General features: G+C 42.6%; 1 protein-coding gene across 1 annotated transcript in view; it reads right to left on the reverse strand.

The window, feature by feature from the left end:
• stmn1a (stathmin 1a) overlaps nt 1-13,079 on the reverse strand; it is a 268,537-nt gene that overhangs the window by 98,491 nt on the left and 156,967 nt on the right. The gene's annotated exons all lie outside the window — the stretch shown is intronic.

Below are 13,079 nucleotides of genomic sequence, written 5' to 3' on the forward strand. Positions count from 1 at the left end.
AATTCTTCCAGTTTTCTGTTTGTTTGTTTTTTTTTATTTATTTTTGTTAATTCTCTTTTTGCTGGAGAATGTGACTGTGATGCAGTGATCGGGACATTTTTTTTAAACTGGCCAGAAGGGGGCAGTGTTGGCAAAGCCAGGACACAGTATTAAATCCAGCTTGTGAAACAAAATAATTGACCTCTTGAGTGCGACTCACGTGTTTGTTTGGTTTTATTGTCCTCTGGCTCCCCTGTTATTCTAATTGGCAGTGCATGCACATCACAAGCAGCTCTCTTCCTCTGTCATAGTAACGGAATATCACATCAGAACAACGTATGACATTCGTATTGTCCCTTCAAGCCATGAATATATTTAAAGAACCCATAATCCTCATGCAAGAATACAAATTATTTGCATGGCTCTTTACCAAATAACACTCTCATACAAAGCTTATGTCACATTTAGTGTGATGTGAGCAGTTTAACGTCTGTACCTGTGGGCTAAGTTTGGCTCTGATCGCGTGCTGTTGGGCAATTTACTGAAGATCATGCAAAGAGGTGCTGCCCTCATATTCAATCCTTCTTTGAGGAAATGAGTCATGTTGTCCAAACCAGCAGTGGTAATAAAATGCAAATCCATAAGTGGCCACTTGATTAAATTTGTCCATCGTCACCCGCTGTGATTTCCATCTATCACGCGTCGTCCACTCGAGCCAGCCCACTTCATTTCGGAGGCTGCGGTGGGGATGATTGAACACTGGGAGGAATCTGTGACGAGACGGAGCCAGCGGCGCAGTGAAATCCATGCGCCCCGGGTGGGAAACCCCGGCGGCTGCAGGTGAAACTGATGAAGCGCCTCCTGTCCTTAACAAGGCACGACGCGGATGAATCCTGAGCTTGTAATTACGTTACCCCCTGAGCACGTGGCTCTTATCAACAGATTGTTAGGAGATTTCATCTGTTAATTGGTTTGCTAGTTATCACACTGTCAGGCCTTTTGCATGGAGGAACATGTGGAACTAATTAAAGCTGCTGACATCCTGGCCAGAAGCCTAAATGAAGCCAGAGGGGAAGCACACACACACTACTCACAACTTTAATACTTCAAATGTTCATATATATAGGATGAACCACCTCTGTTTTTTTATCTATATGCAGTATATTTTAGTTGAATCATTTTATTCAAGTCATCATTCATGCTGCACATTGTCAGTGGCTTTTGGGTCTCACTCTGTTTTTAAGTGATGTTCCTCACGTCTAAAGTCATGAAAAGATACAAATTAGCATATTCTAAAATGCTCTGTCATTGTTGCCTATTTAGTATTCAAGAGTAAGAGTTTGCACCATTAAGACCCGACAAAAACATGCACTGTATTATATTATACTTAGATTGTACTTATTACAAATTGCAAATGTTGACAGCTACTTTGTTTCCCGGTGAGTTATTACAGTCTTGAAAGACAAAAAATGGCTTCACCTCAGTCCGAATATGAATACTGAATGTTTATTTATGTCTGCACTGAGGCTATGAACATTTTATGTCTGATTTCTCTTCCTGGCGATAATTCAGTTCATTGCATTTTGGCAGTTGCATTTAGATGAAAATCCATTAGTATCAACCAAACCACAGTATCACAACCCATTAATGCATCACCATCAACTGGCCACAATTACTTAGCAGCCTACAACATCAGGCAATATGCTTTGATGTGAAAGCCTCGTAGCAGCTCCAGGTTACAGCCAAACCCAACACTTCACCCCACCCGACCACCTGGTGCTCCCGCCGACGAAGTGCAAATGGACCCATTGCTGTGAGGATAGCAGGCTGGATGAAGGCTGATTTAGAAGCAGTATGACGTGAGTTGAAGAAGCGGAGGGAGGGAGGCGAGGGCACGTCCTCATTCCGTAGAGAAATCCAGAAGTCTTCAAAGCGCCTCCATCAAACAACGGCTGAGAGAAACAGGATGCTGATGTGAGGGAGATGCTACAGTACCCAACATACAGGTTTTATCTCACTAATACGTCTCCAGTGAACTCATCTGTTGCTCCAGCTGGTCCAAGTCTATCCACTAAATATGTTCCTGCTCATTTCTTCCATTTTCTGGATGGTTTACAGTAACAGGCATGAAGCAGAATGTTGAGGCCTACATCCTCACCTGTAACCTCCAAATCCACAACCCGGCCGGATGCGAGGCTCGACGTGGCGTCTGACATTTCTATCAGCTCCTACTTCCTGCCCAGCGGGTGGACATTAACACATGGACATCAGAGACCTTCCTTCAGCTGAACAGCTCCTTGTCGTACCCAGTTAACAGCTTGAGGGGGTCCAGTGTGACCTCACCTGTCATTTGACTCAAATGTCCACCACCTCTGTGAAATTGCATTCATTCATCCAAGCCACCCCTTCCTCTCCCTGTGTGATGTCTCTCCTCCAGGCTGGACTATTAATGTAGTCTCCGGTAGTAGCCTCCAAGGTCCAGGGCATTTAAAACAGTGCTGCAAGGATCCTTAGGAACCTCACTCCCATCCTTCAGACACTTCACACGCGGCCACTGTCTGTAATCTGTGCAGCTATTTGTTGGAATTTTGAAAGTAGATGTTTACAGACGATAGATAGATAGATAGATAGATAGATAGATAGATAGATAGATAGATAGATAGATAGATAGATAGATAGATAGATAGATAGATAGATAGATAGATAGATAGATAGATAGATAGATAGATAGATAGATAGATAGATAGATAGATAGATAGATAGATAGATAGATAGATAGATAGATAGATAGATAGATAGATAGATAGATAGATAGATAGATAGATAGATAGATAGATAGATAGATAGATAGATAGATAGTTGTTTATATATAACTGGCCTCATCTTTGCTGTTGTCTTGCTATTTTCCTCAGCTTTCATCTGCTGCTCTTATAACCCCCTTCCATCCTGCATCAGGCTCAGTAAAAGCTCTTCACACGATGCCCCCTTCTGAAGATCGACTGTTTTACAAAAGAAATGGGGGCTGGAGAGGGAAAGAGAACCCGAAATGGGCAACAGAGTACCGGAAAGCCAGAAATGAAGTAGTGAACTGTAGGCACCAGCTTGAAAGCTCAAGCGTTCAAGTAAGACCCAATCTCCATGAGGTCCTGGGTGACCTCCACAATGAAATGGATCTTGGATGACGACGTATCAGACAGCGTACGGTAACTGCCCAGCAGCAAATTGAACAGATTTCACAGAAATGCATCCATTTATTCCATCTTTCTTTCGGGCCGAGCATTTCCACGACACAGTGGTCCGCTCATGTTTTTTTTGATTACCTTTCAAAAAGACTTTACCCACAAGGCCATGTGTGTTTTATGACTGCCTGTGTTGTTGCCTGAGTGGTTGATGGGCCCCCGCGTCCCCACTTTAAAACGCCAGGGGAGCCACAGCGAGGAGCCGAGCTCTGCTCCAGCAGTCACGATTCAAACCGTGGTTTAATTAGCGGAGTGGCGCTGCATGCAGAGCAATCTAGACTCATTAGCGAAGCTTCGCAGAGTTCTCAATCCACCAGGCCCCAAAGGGAGAAACTGAGGAATAGACGACTGTATAAATGTTGTTGATTCGCTAGAAGTCTTAGGACTGAGACTTGGGATTTTCCCTTCGAACATGAAGCCAGAAATAATTAACTTGGTTTTGTAAATACATAGTGTAATGACATTGTGTATCGTGTTGAACACATGTCTGAGGAAGCTAGAATTTACTGTGAAGGTTCGATTTAAGCTCCTGTGGATAAAACATGCCATCCAGCTTTTGGCTGAGTGGTTCTGTTCTGTACCTGCACCAGGAGCTGATCAGGGGCACAAAGTCAAACCTGTATGTCTGTTGAAATATATGTTGCTCAACATGCAAAGCCTTCTGTTTTTATTGCCAGAATCCATAATAACAGTCCATAAATTCTACAACCAATGACACATTTCTTCTAGAGAGAAAATGGAATTGAGGTGAGAGGTCCAGGTCCCTCTTGACCTGATGATACTCCTGGTTCCTATCAAAATTAAAGCTACACCTGCTGGCTGTGTATTTATCATTTATTAATCATTATTATGACTGGATCTTATTTGCCATTTAAAGCTTGTGAACACACTATCCTCACAAACTGTTTAGTGCAACATGTTTGACCTAAAAAATTAGCTCATTGAGTTTGTTATTTCATTATAAGAGGCCAAATCTTTCCAGGCTGACTATTCTAACTGCAGGAGGTGGATTTGTGTCTGGCACCTTTTTTGAAATCCGTTTCTAATGGACTCAATAACTGAACCAGTGTGCTGCTATTTACCAAATGCTTTTTAAAGAAGATCCATCTGATGCTGTTTAGCTCATGCTGCTGCGAGGCTACGAGTATGTAATGGCTCTCAGCATCTCTCTGGCTAATCCATCACACGCTCTGCTGCACTTATCAGCTTTAAACGCTCCACACCTGTTTAACTAGCGCTGGGCTCTGAGCCAGATGCTTCCCAACAAGCTCTGAATACCAACTCCTCACTACCCACTCACTCTCCAGTGTCCACTCCCATGTCTTTTGAGTCCTTACTGGTCCATGCCTCTCATATACGATGCTCCTTTGACTTCACTGAAGTGCAGCGCCTTCCATGTCTGCTCTGCAGCACTCGCTCCATCAGCTGCATGAAGCCTGGACCGTTCCTTTGTAAGAGTCCACTTCCTCCCTGCTACAACCCGTCCCTTAATCATACTAATGTACTCAGTCAAGTATACTTATTGTACTGTATTGTATGATTAACATGTGAATACAACGGCATGGAAGCTGAAAATGTTGAGAAGTGTGGAGGAAAGACAAGGAGATTAAACTCCACATCTGTCCCACTTCAATTACTGTAGATTTTACATGATTAGCAGAATATAGCAAAAATACAGACTATAATTAATATAGTTTCCCTTCCTGGGTCTGCGAACGGTGAAACTGGGATTTTAACCCACCTGTGAAGAAATTTTTTAAAAAATATATGAAGTATGTTTTTTCTTTCCGTACATGGAAATAAAATACTGACATATTTCATAGTGGACCTACAGCAAAACTGAACCACAAAGGCCAGAAATGAGTGAATATTGTATTTGTATCACTTTACCAGCTGCTTGGTTGCGTTTCCCACCAGTGTGATGCACCTTACTGGGATAAAAGACTGGTGGCCTTTAAAACATAAAAAGCAGTGTGTTTGCTTCACACAGTACAATAACTCAGCTCTACTGAGTTTATACTGTGAAAATGAAGTATAACATTATTCAACAACAGTTACATGATGCGGTTACATGATAGAACATTTGTGACAACGTTTACAGTAAATGACTCAGCACCTGCTTTATTGGCTCAAGCCTTTAGCTAAAACATGAGCCCTGCAGCAAATAATAAATAATAAAAAGCACAATGTACTGTAGAGGCAGTGAGGCATTAAAAACAAATTTACCAATTATCTGTTTGAAAATGAACTCACAAGACAAACGTCCCCACTCTCACATAGAACATCCTCATTTACCACTGGATGACTGAACGTCAGTGTCCTTCATATAAATGACATATAAGTGACTCTGTAAGTTTCAGACTTGTTTTCTACGCTTCCAGTTTTGCAAATATGTATATGAGCCCATTCTGACATTAGAACACGTCCCATTTGATGACATCATGTACAGTTCTTCTACCTCCACAGCCTCACCTTTGTTCTAGAAACTGTCACACCACGGTCTCAGCTCCAGTTTTAAACCTAATGCTCATGCACCTGAAGACTGTAGATTAAATCCTCGATAAGTTTGCCCGTATTAAAATCCAACAACAGGATGAAAAACATCCATGAAAAAAATCAATCTGTAACAATGGAGCAACACAGTCCCCTGTGAAGCAGATAAATAGATATTTCAGATTTGCTCACTTTCTGTATTTGAAATAAATGGAAAGAAAACAGCTTCCAGGCAGAATAAAAGACTCCGAATGCTTTTCTGAAGAAGTGAATGACACTATTCTGTCACTCCTAACATTAAAACATCACATTCATTCCTGCACCATTGTCTGGCTGTATGTGAACCTTCAGACACAGAGTTTGTTCTACTGCTGGGAGCGAAGCGGCTGGAGCCTGATGCAGCTGGACAAAAGATTTTCCATCCTCTTCTCTAAGTACAAAGCACCATCATGGCTGATGATCTATGGCTGCGCTGCCGTGCACTTTCCAGCTCTCAGCTCTTACAGAAAAGCGGTTTTAAAAAAAGAAACTTTTTCAGCCATCCTCCATCATTCTCTACACCCATGGGCCTAAGATGGGATGGACTGTATATACGTTTTAGTTTAACTTGTGTGGTTACATCTATAGATGTTTAGACAACTCTCCATAGTCAGGCTCCATCATTATAATGAGACACCTGAAACATAATTTTTGCCTTGGGGTTCTGCTCTGTATAAATCGCACACTCATAATAAATATAAAAAGGCACAAGCTCATGTTTTATGACACCTGATAATCACAATATTGCTTAAATTGTGTTTATTTCTTGAGTTGGGACTGAACCCTTTCCTGCACAATGCTGAATAGTCTTATTGATTCGCAGGACATACAGTACAGGTCCAGTTGTCAGCGTGTTCGGTGCTGGCGCACTAAGCTAGAATCCAAAACACACTCTGCCCCAACGAGCAGCATGTCTGAACACCTGCCGATAAAACAAAGCAAAGTAAGAATGGTAGACGGCACTAATCGGTTACCAATATTCTGCAAGAACTTATGACAGGATCCAAAAGCTGGTTTAAATAAAAAATGCACGTCATTACAAACACACCTCCATTTGTATCTGTTCATGTGAAGCACAGAGTCACAACCTGCAGAGACGCTTTATATTCACCAGCGAATTACTTTTAGTTGGTGATGTTTTTAGTGTTTGGAGATGCATTGGATTGGAATGGTTGCAGCTTCTGCAGTGTTGCTGATGGTTGCAGTTCAGTTCTCCAGCCTCAAGGAGGCGCTTTAGTTGTGTTTCTCACCTCTACCATTACGTTACTTCCTATTTCCTGTTTCCTGTTCTGGACTAGTCATAGTCACTTACACCTTGCCCTCCAGAGTTGAGTTCATATGGACTCATACCACACTCTCGCTTAGTTCATAGGTTTTCGTTGTGAGTGAATCTGTACCTGCCATTCAGTCCCATTCTCCTGCTTTGCAAAGATTTAGTTTTGGGGATTACTTTGAAACTTTGTTTGTAGTGAGATTTTTTATTCATTATTCTTTATTTTATTCTGCCGTACCTTCTTGGTAAGTTTGTTTAATTGTCAATCCCTGCCTTGAAGCAGCCGAAGGTGTTTGTTCATTCGCTTGCTTGTCAGATCTTCACAGTGATGATTCGTTTGTAACTCCTTCTTGGACAGGTGTGGTTATCAAACACAAGTTGAAGTTGGATACCTACAGCAGCAACTACAGAGCCTTTATTTACTCAGCAACTGGGTTGCTCTCACAACTGCTCTGTGCATTTACTTAATGGTCATGAATTAGTCACAGTTTGTCATTTGATAAGAGACGACTCTTTCGGCTGTCGCTGGTGTGTGTCTGGCTCAAATCATGAGGACGGCGCCAGGTTGATTCTTTACAGTATGAATGTAAGAAAAATGATTTATTTAGATGCCTAGAGTCTATGACGTGCTGGAAATATGGCTTAGTCAGGTTTTGCTTCAAAGGCCTGAGAGCTTTGTGTGGTAAATAGGCCGGTAGCAGGATAGCTTCTCCCCAGTGTCTGTCTCTTTGTCTCTCTGTTTTAAACAAAACAATCTTGATGGGATCTCTGCAGTTGTGGAGAAACACAAATCATGTGGCATTTTAGTTCTAAATGTGTCATGAACATGACATTTAAAAGGCATAAACACTGTAGGGAGCAACCCCTTTGTAGCAGTCACGCTAAGTTATTGTGCTGTGGTCAGTCAGCTCCTCTATATGTGAAAACACAGTCTATAAAACATAGACATAAAAACAGCATCTTTTTACTGCAAACAATAAAAGGAGATTGTTTTAAGACTCCTCAGTGTGAACTTCAACTGGTTTTATGGAGCTTCGACGACCATCGAACCAAGTTATCCTTCTGCAGGCTTTCCCTGCATGTTTTGCCCTGTGTGAGTTTAGCACTGGGGCATATCTTGCATCAACCTCACTGTTGGTGCATGACAGATGAAGTGTTACATGCAGGTGCTGAAATCCACCATCAATGGATTAGTGGCTCTTAAGGTCATGGTTTAAAACCCTCTGCGCTAGTGATGATTCATTATTAGTGGAAAGCTTGACTTTGCAGCCCACACTGAGGCCCAGAGACCCACCGTGAGGAGCACCATGTACAGTAGACGCTGAGATTCAGAGTTGGCCCCAGATTTTCTGTTTGCTTGTTCCATTAGACCTGGTTATTTGTTTAGCCATCAGCCACATAATCATTACTAATGGCAGGCTGCTGTTCACAGCATGTAATATTTCGCTCTGACATCTTAAAACTGCATGTGTTTTAAGCTAAAAACTCCATAATTATTGTAGCAACACAACTTTTCTATCTGAGATTATCCTCATAAAAAATCTGCAGCTGTCAAAGGTTATAATAGTTTAACATTTTCTCCAACTTTGATCGTATTTTGTAATCGTTCATAGTCATATTTCATACAGTGCAGGACGACTCTCACTCTGTCCTCACACCATTTGAAACTAAATCAGTGTGGGTAATCAAATGAAACCTTTAGCATCTTACCATAGAGGTGATAAGAGGTTGATCTGCATGTTCCCATGGTCTCTGCTTTGGTTTGTCCGGCTTGTTCTTCTGATTTCGCAATTAGAACTGAGGGACGGTTTAATCATAACGACACAACCTCCCCACTGTGTTCTCATCAACAACGGATGGATTTGACTCAAGCTGCTGTGAAACCAGCCTCAGCAATACGAAGGAGATTGTAAGAAAGAAAGAGGGACATCTTAATTCACAGCTGATAAAACCTCTTCTGTTTGACTTGAGGAAAGTGCAGGAAATGAATAAATATATTAGTATAGTTGATAGTTGATAGACACAGGCAGCTGTGCCTGAGGCAAGTTTGCATGAGTTTGCTTGGTTAATTAAAAAACTGTGTTTACATCTAAATATTATATCTTCTAAGGGCATAAAAAAGTGCCTTATTCAGCATTTTACAGTAGGGTTCTGCTTACAAACACAAATCCACGCAAAAACCCTAAAGCAAATGCAATGAATTATTAAATATGTGAAAGGCGTGTAACAAAAAAAACAAGCAAGGATCTGTAACATACTGTACTGTAGCACTAACATCATCAGTGGCTGTTTTGCCCCTGAACGTCCCACGGCTACACCTCCTCTACCCACGAAGCAGTGTTCTACATCCTGTGGATCACAGCTGCCGACTCCAGCGCTGCGGCTGGTTCAAACATGCAGCAGCAAAGACAATGGGAAACACAGGCTTCATTCAGAGGTCTCCTGTCAGGCCACGGGGTTTCAGCACTTCACAGGCTCTGTCTTCGCTGGCCAAGCAGTGGGGGAGAATCACTCACCGTGACATATCAAACTGTGATGTGCTCCAGCTCCCAGCTGCAGGTAGAGGAGGTGTGAAATCCCGAAAAAGAGTGGAAAAGTTTAGTATATACAAAATCTATGTATTACAGTAAGTTAGAACCTAACTGAGTTTGATTCTAGGGTTACGTTATGGTGATGTTCAAGGGTGAGTTACTGTAAACTGAACTCAGTTAAAAGGAATATCTACCTCTACAGGCTAGCTACCAACACTGAAAGATGGTGACTTTTAACCCAAAACCACCATACACACACAGTTTATTGCAACATGTGCAAGTGCAGGTTAAATCTCTACCATGCAAATCGAAAAGCCAAACGTCGACAACACCCGAACCGCTGTCAGCTTCTCTGGGCCGGGGCTCGTCTGTGATGGACTGGGGCCTGACAGGACAGGATCCTGGGAACCATCGACGTCATGTCCCCCAAGAGCACAATGCAAATTTGAATGTCAGTGTGAATGATGCTGGGGGGGTTAGTGCCCAAGGGCACAGGTAGCAGTCACGTCTGTGACGGCACCGTTATATAATAAATTTGCTGCCACAATACGGAGCTGAAACCCGTTTTGCACAATGTCTTGTTTGGAACTGAGATTGAGAAGTGCATAAAGATTGTATGAATTACCAAAACGTATTTACTGGTTATTAAGGATAATAAAAAACAGATCCAATTACATGTGCATCCTCTAAGACCACATATTAACATTTTCTGTTGTTATTCTCAAGCCCTCTTCAGATGTTGCAAGGGAAATTAGATGTGGGACTTAGTCAGAAGACCCTGAAATCAGAATGAGGGGAAGCAATTTGAACTGATGCTTTTTCAGAAGTTTACCCATCTAAAGTTGTAAAGTGGGTACAGCTGATTATTACTGACTAGTAACATCATCTCATCTAATCTACTAGTTTTATTTAATTGCTTCTTCATTATTGATTTAATTAGCTGCTGCCATTTTAATTATCATAAATCCCAAACTAACCAAAAGCATCAAGTCCTTATTTGCAGAATCTGCAGGAGGAACGCAATTATTACACAGCTGTACTGACCTGATGATTCTGTCTGGTTACTAGCGACTAACATTAAACTAACATATTTATTTATTTGTTGCTTATTTACTTCTTTTCTCATTTCATGAATTTTGTCGTTATTATAACAGATGCCACTGACTGAACAGTGAATAACATCAAAACATCATCTTTTGTAACTGCACAGCAACAGTATCTGAACAGATATGTGGAATAATATCAGTATATGAAAGTACAACCTCTGATTGGTTCGCAGTCACACTCATTTGTGAGGACAAGGTGAAGCCGGTCTGTCAAACTCAAATGTGATAATTGCAGACTTGGTCCCACTGGTGTGAAAACGATGCTGGTCCATGCTGAGCTCTGATCGTGACTCAAGGCCTGTAATGGGCTGGGAGGGTTCCGTTCTGATTGGTTGTCACAGTTATGAGCAAGCGTGTAATAGGTCAACACAGTGATGTCATGGACTCAGTCACTGCACCATTGTTTATGTTCATTTCCGGTTTTATGTTCTTGTCACGTCCTGCCTCAGTCATTATTAGTTGCTGCCAGCTTTACTTCCTGCCCCAGACCACACACCTGTTTCCCATCTAGACATCATTCGCCACTACTTAAGCACCACCTCTTACCCCAGCCAGTTGCCAGATTGTCTACGAGCATTAGCCAGCAATCCAGCGTTTGTATCCATGATCTTGAAACCCGTGTATGACCCTGATTCTTGTCTTGCCTACGATCCTGCCCTGCCGTGAGTTGACCCTAGCCTGCCTTGTGACTACTGCTTGTCTAAGCCCTGCCTGTACTGTACCTGCCTACTCTGTGTATCGACCTTGCCTGCCTGACCACGAGAACTAGTAAACTGCGTTACCACCCAGTCTTGTCTCCGCTGTTGCATGTGGGTCCGCTACCTCGAGCGCCGTGACAAGTGAAGGGCGTCCATAGGTCAGAGTATTGAGCTGCACTGACTGTAACTGAACAAGTGCTTCGGAACAGGTGGATCATGAATGAATCAAATGTTATGAAGGTGGGTCGTCTCTCTCCCTCGGTGTCGCTCTCACCTCACTTTCACATCTGTTTCTCGGTGATTGGCTTCTCCCTCGGCGCCGGTTGCCACATCCTCTGTGTAACTCTGAGACATTCACTCCTCGCGTCTCTGGATCAGCTCAGCAGCCCAGCAGCGCTTCTCTACCCCTGTGCGCCATTAACTCCTGGTTTACAATCTTTGCTCCTTAACCTGCCGTCAGAATTCTTCATGTTACCACGTTGATTGTCTTCCTCGCTTGTCTTCAGAGTCCAGTACCTCTAAGACTAAGACTAGTGATTTAATTGTTACCCTGTTTTCCCACCTGGCTGCTTTCCACCCACTCCCTTTGTTGAAACACTTATTATTTTGGTCGTGGTTAAACCCTGTGTGTGTCCGATAAGGTGAGCAGCTAATTGTGTGGTGGTACAGTATAAATTCTATCTTTATTCCCAAACCCCAGAGCCTTATATGCTCTTTACATCCGTTCTGTTCTGATGGAGCTGTCTGTACTCACGGCAGGAACACGCATCAGCATGTTGAACACTCAGATACAGCGTTTTCTGTGACAGTCTCTGATGCACTACACTCACCGCCGATTTCCATAAATCCAAGCTTTGGGAGAGATTTACATAATCTCAGTGTGTTTAACCTTCACAGAAAATGACTTGCATGTTAACTTATCTTCAGCTCTTCTTTTACAAAACAAGCAAAGCACAGCAGTTCGGTTCACCACAAAAATACTTCCCATGAGACCAATTATGAGCCTTAAACCTATCATCCGTGATAAGTTGAATAGTAAGATGAAGGTCCCTTCAACATTTTTGGCACCACATGTAAAATTGTTAATCGCTGAAATGCGCCATAAAGAATGTGGATGCACTGTCATATCAGCCAGGTGACATAGTGAAGTAGGAATCACAATCAGGAGTCCACTCAACTGAAGCAGTGGTGTCCTCTCCACCAGCTCCTCCATCTAGGTTTAATAAGTATTGATTTTTATTGCTGCAATGACAAGAACTTATTGGCGGCTCAGTTGTAGAGACATGTCTCCGTGGAGGGACTGTAAAGTGGGACGTCAGCGATGGACTAAGGAGCGGCGGCTCCGTGGGATGAAAGGCTGAGGTTCAAAACTATCGTGCTCATGAATCAGCAGAGCAAATGGCTGATCCATCGTCCGGGCACACGTCGCTCGCAGGAGGAGTTATAGATGAAAATGGGATTCGAAATGTACGCGCCTTGTCCTGGTTGTGATAAACAATGTGAGCTGCACCAGTTCATCCAACAACGCCTGCTGTATTTTGATCAGCACTCCGTTCTTGATCTACATTCTACATTCAAAGGCACATTCAAGTTGTGGAGCCGTAATTCCCTTCCCTTAAAGACATCCTGACTCAAGGGCCCTCTCTTCGCTCATTATTCTGGTTTCACCTACTTTAATGGAGAGCCTGCGTTTAAACATTATCCCCAATGCCTGCTACTCC

The sequence above is a fragment of the Betta splendens genome, chromosome 11 (genome assembly GCF_900634795.4).
Source record: "Betta splendens chromosome 11, fBetSpl5.4, whole genome shotgun sequence".
NCBI classification, from domain to species: Eukaryota; Metazoa; Chordata; class Actinopteri; order Anabantiformes; family Osphronemidae; genus Betta; species Betta splendens.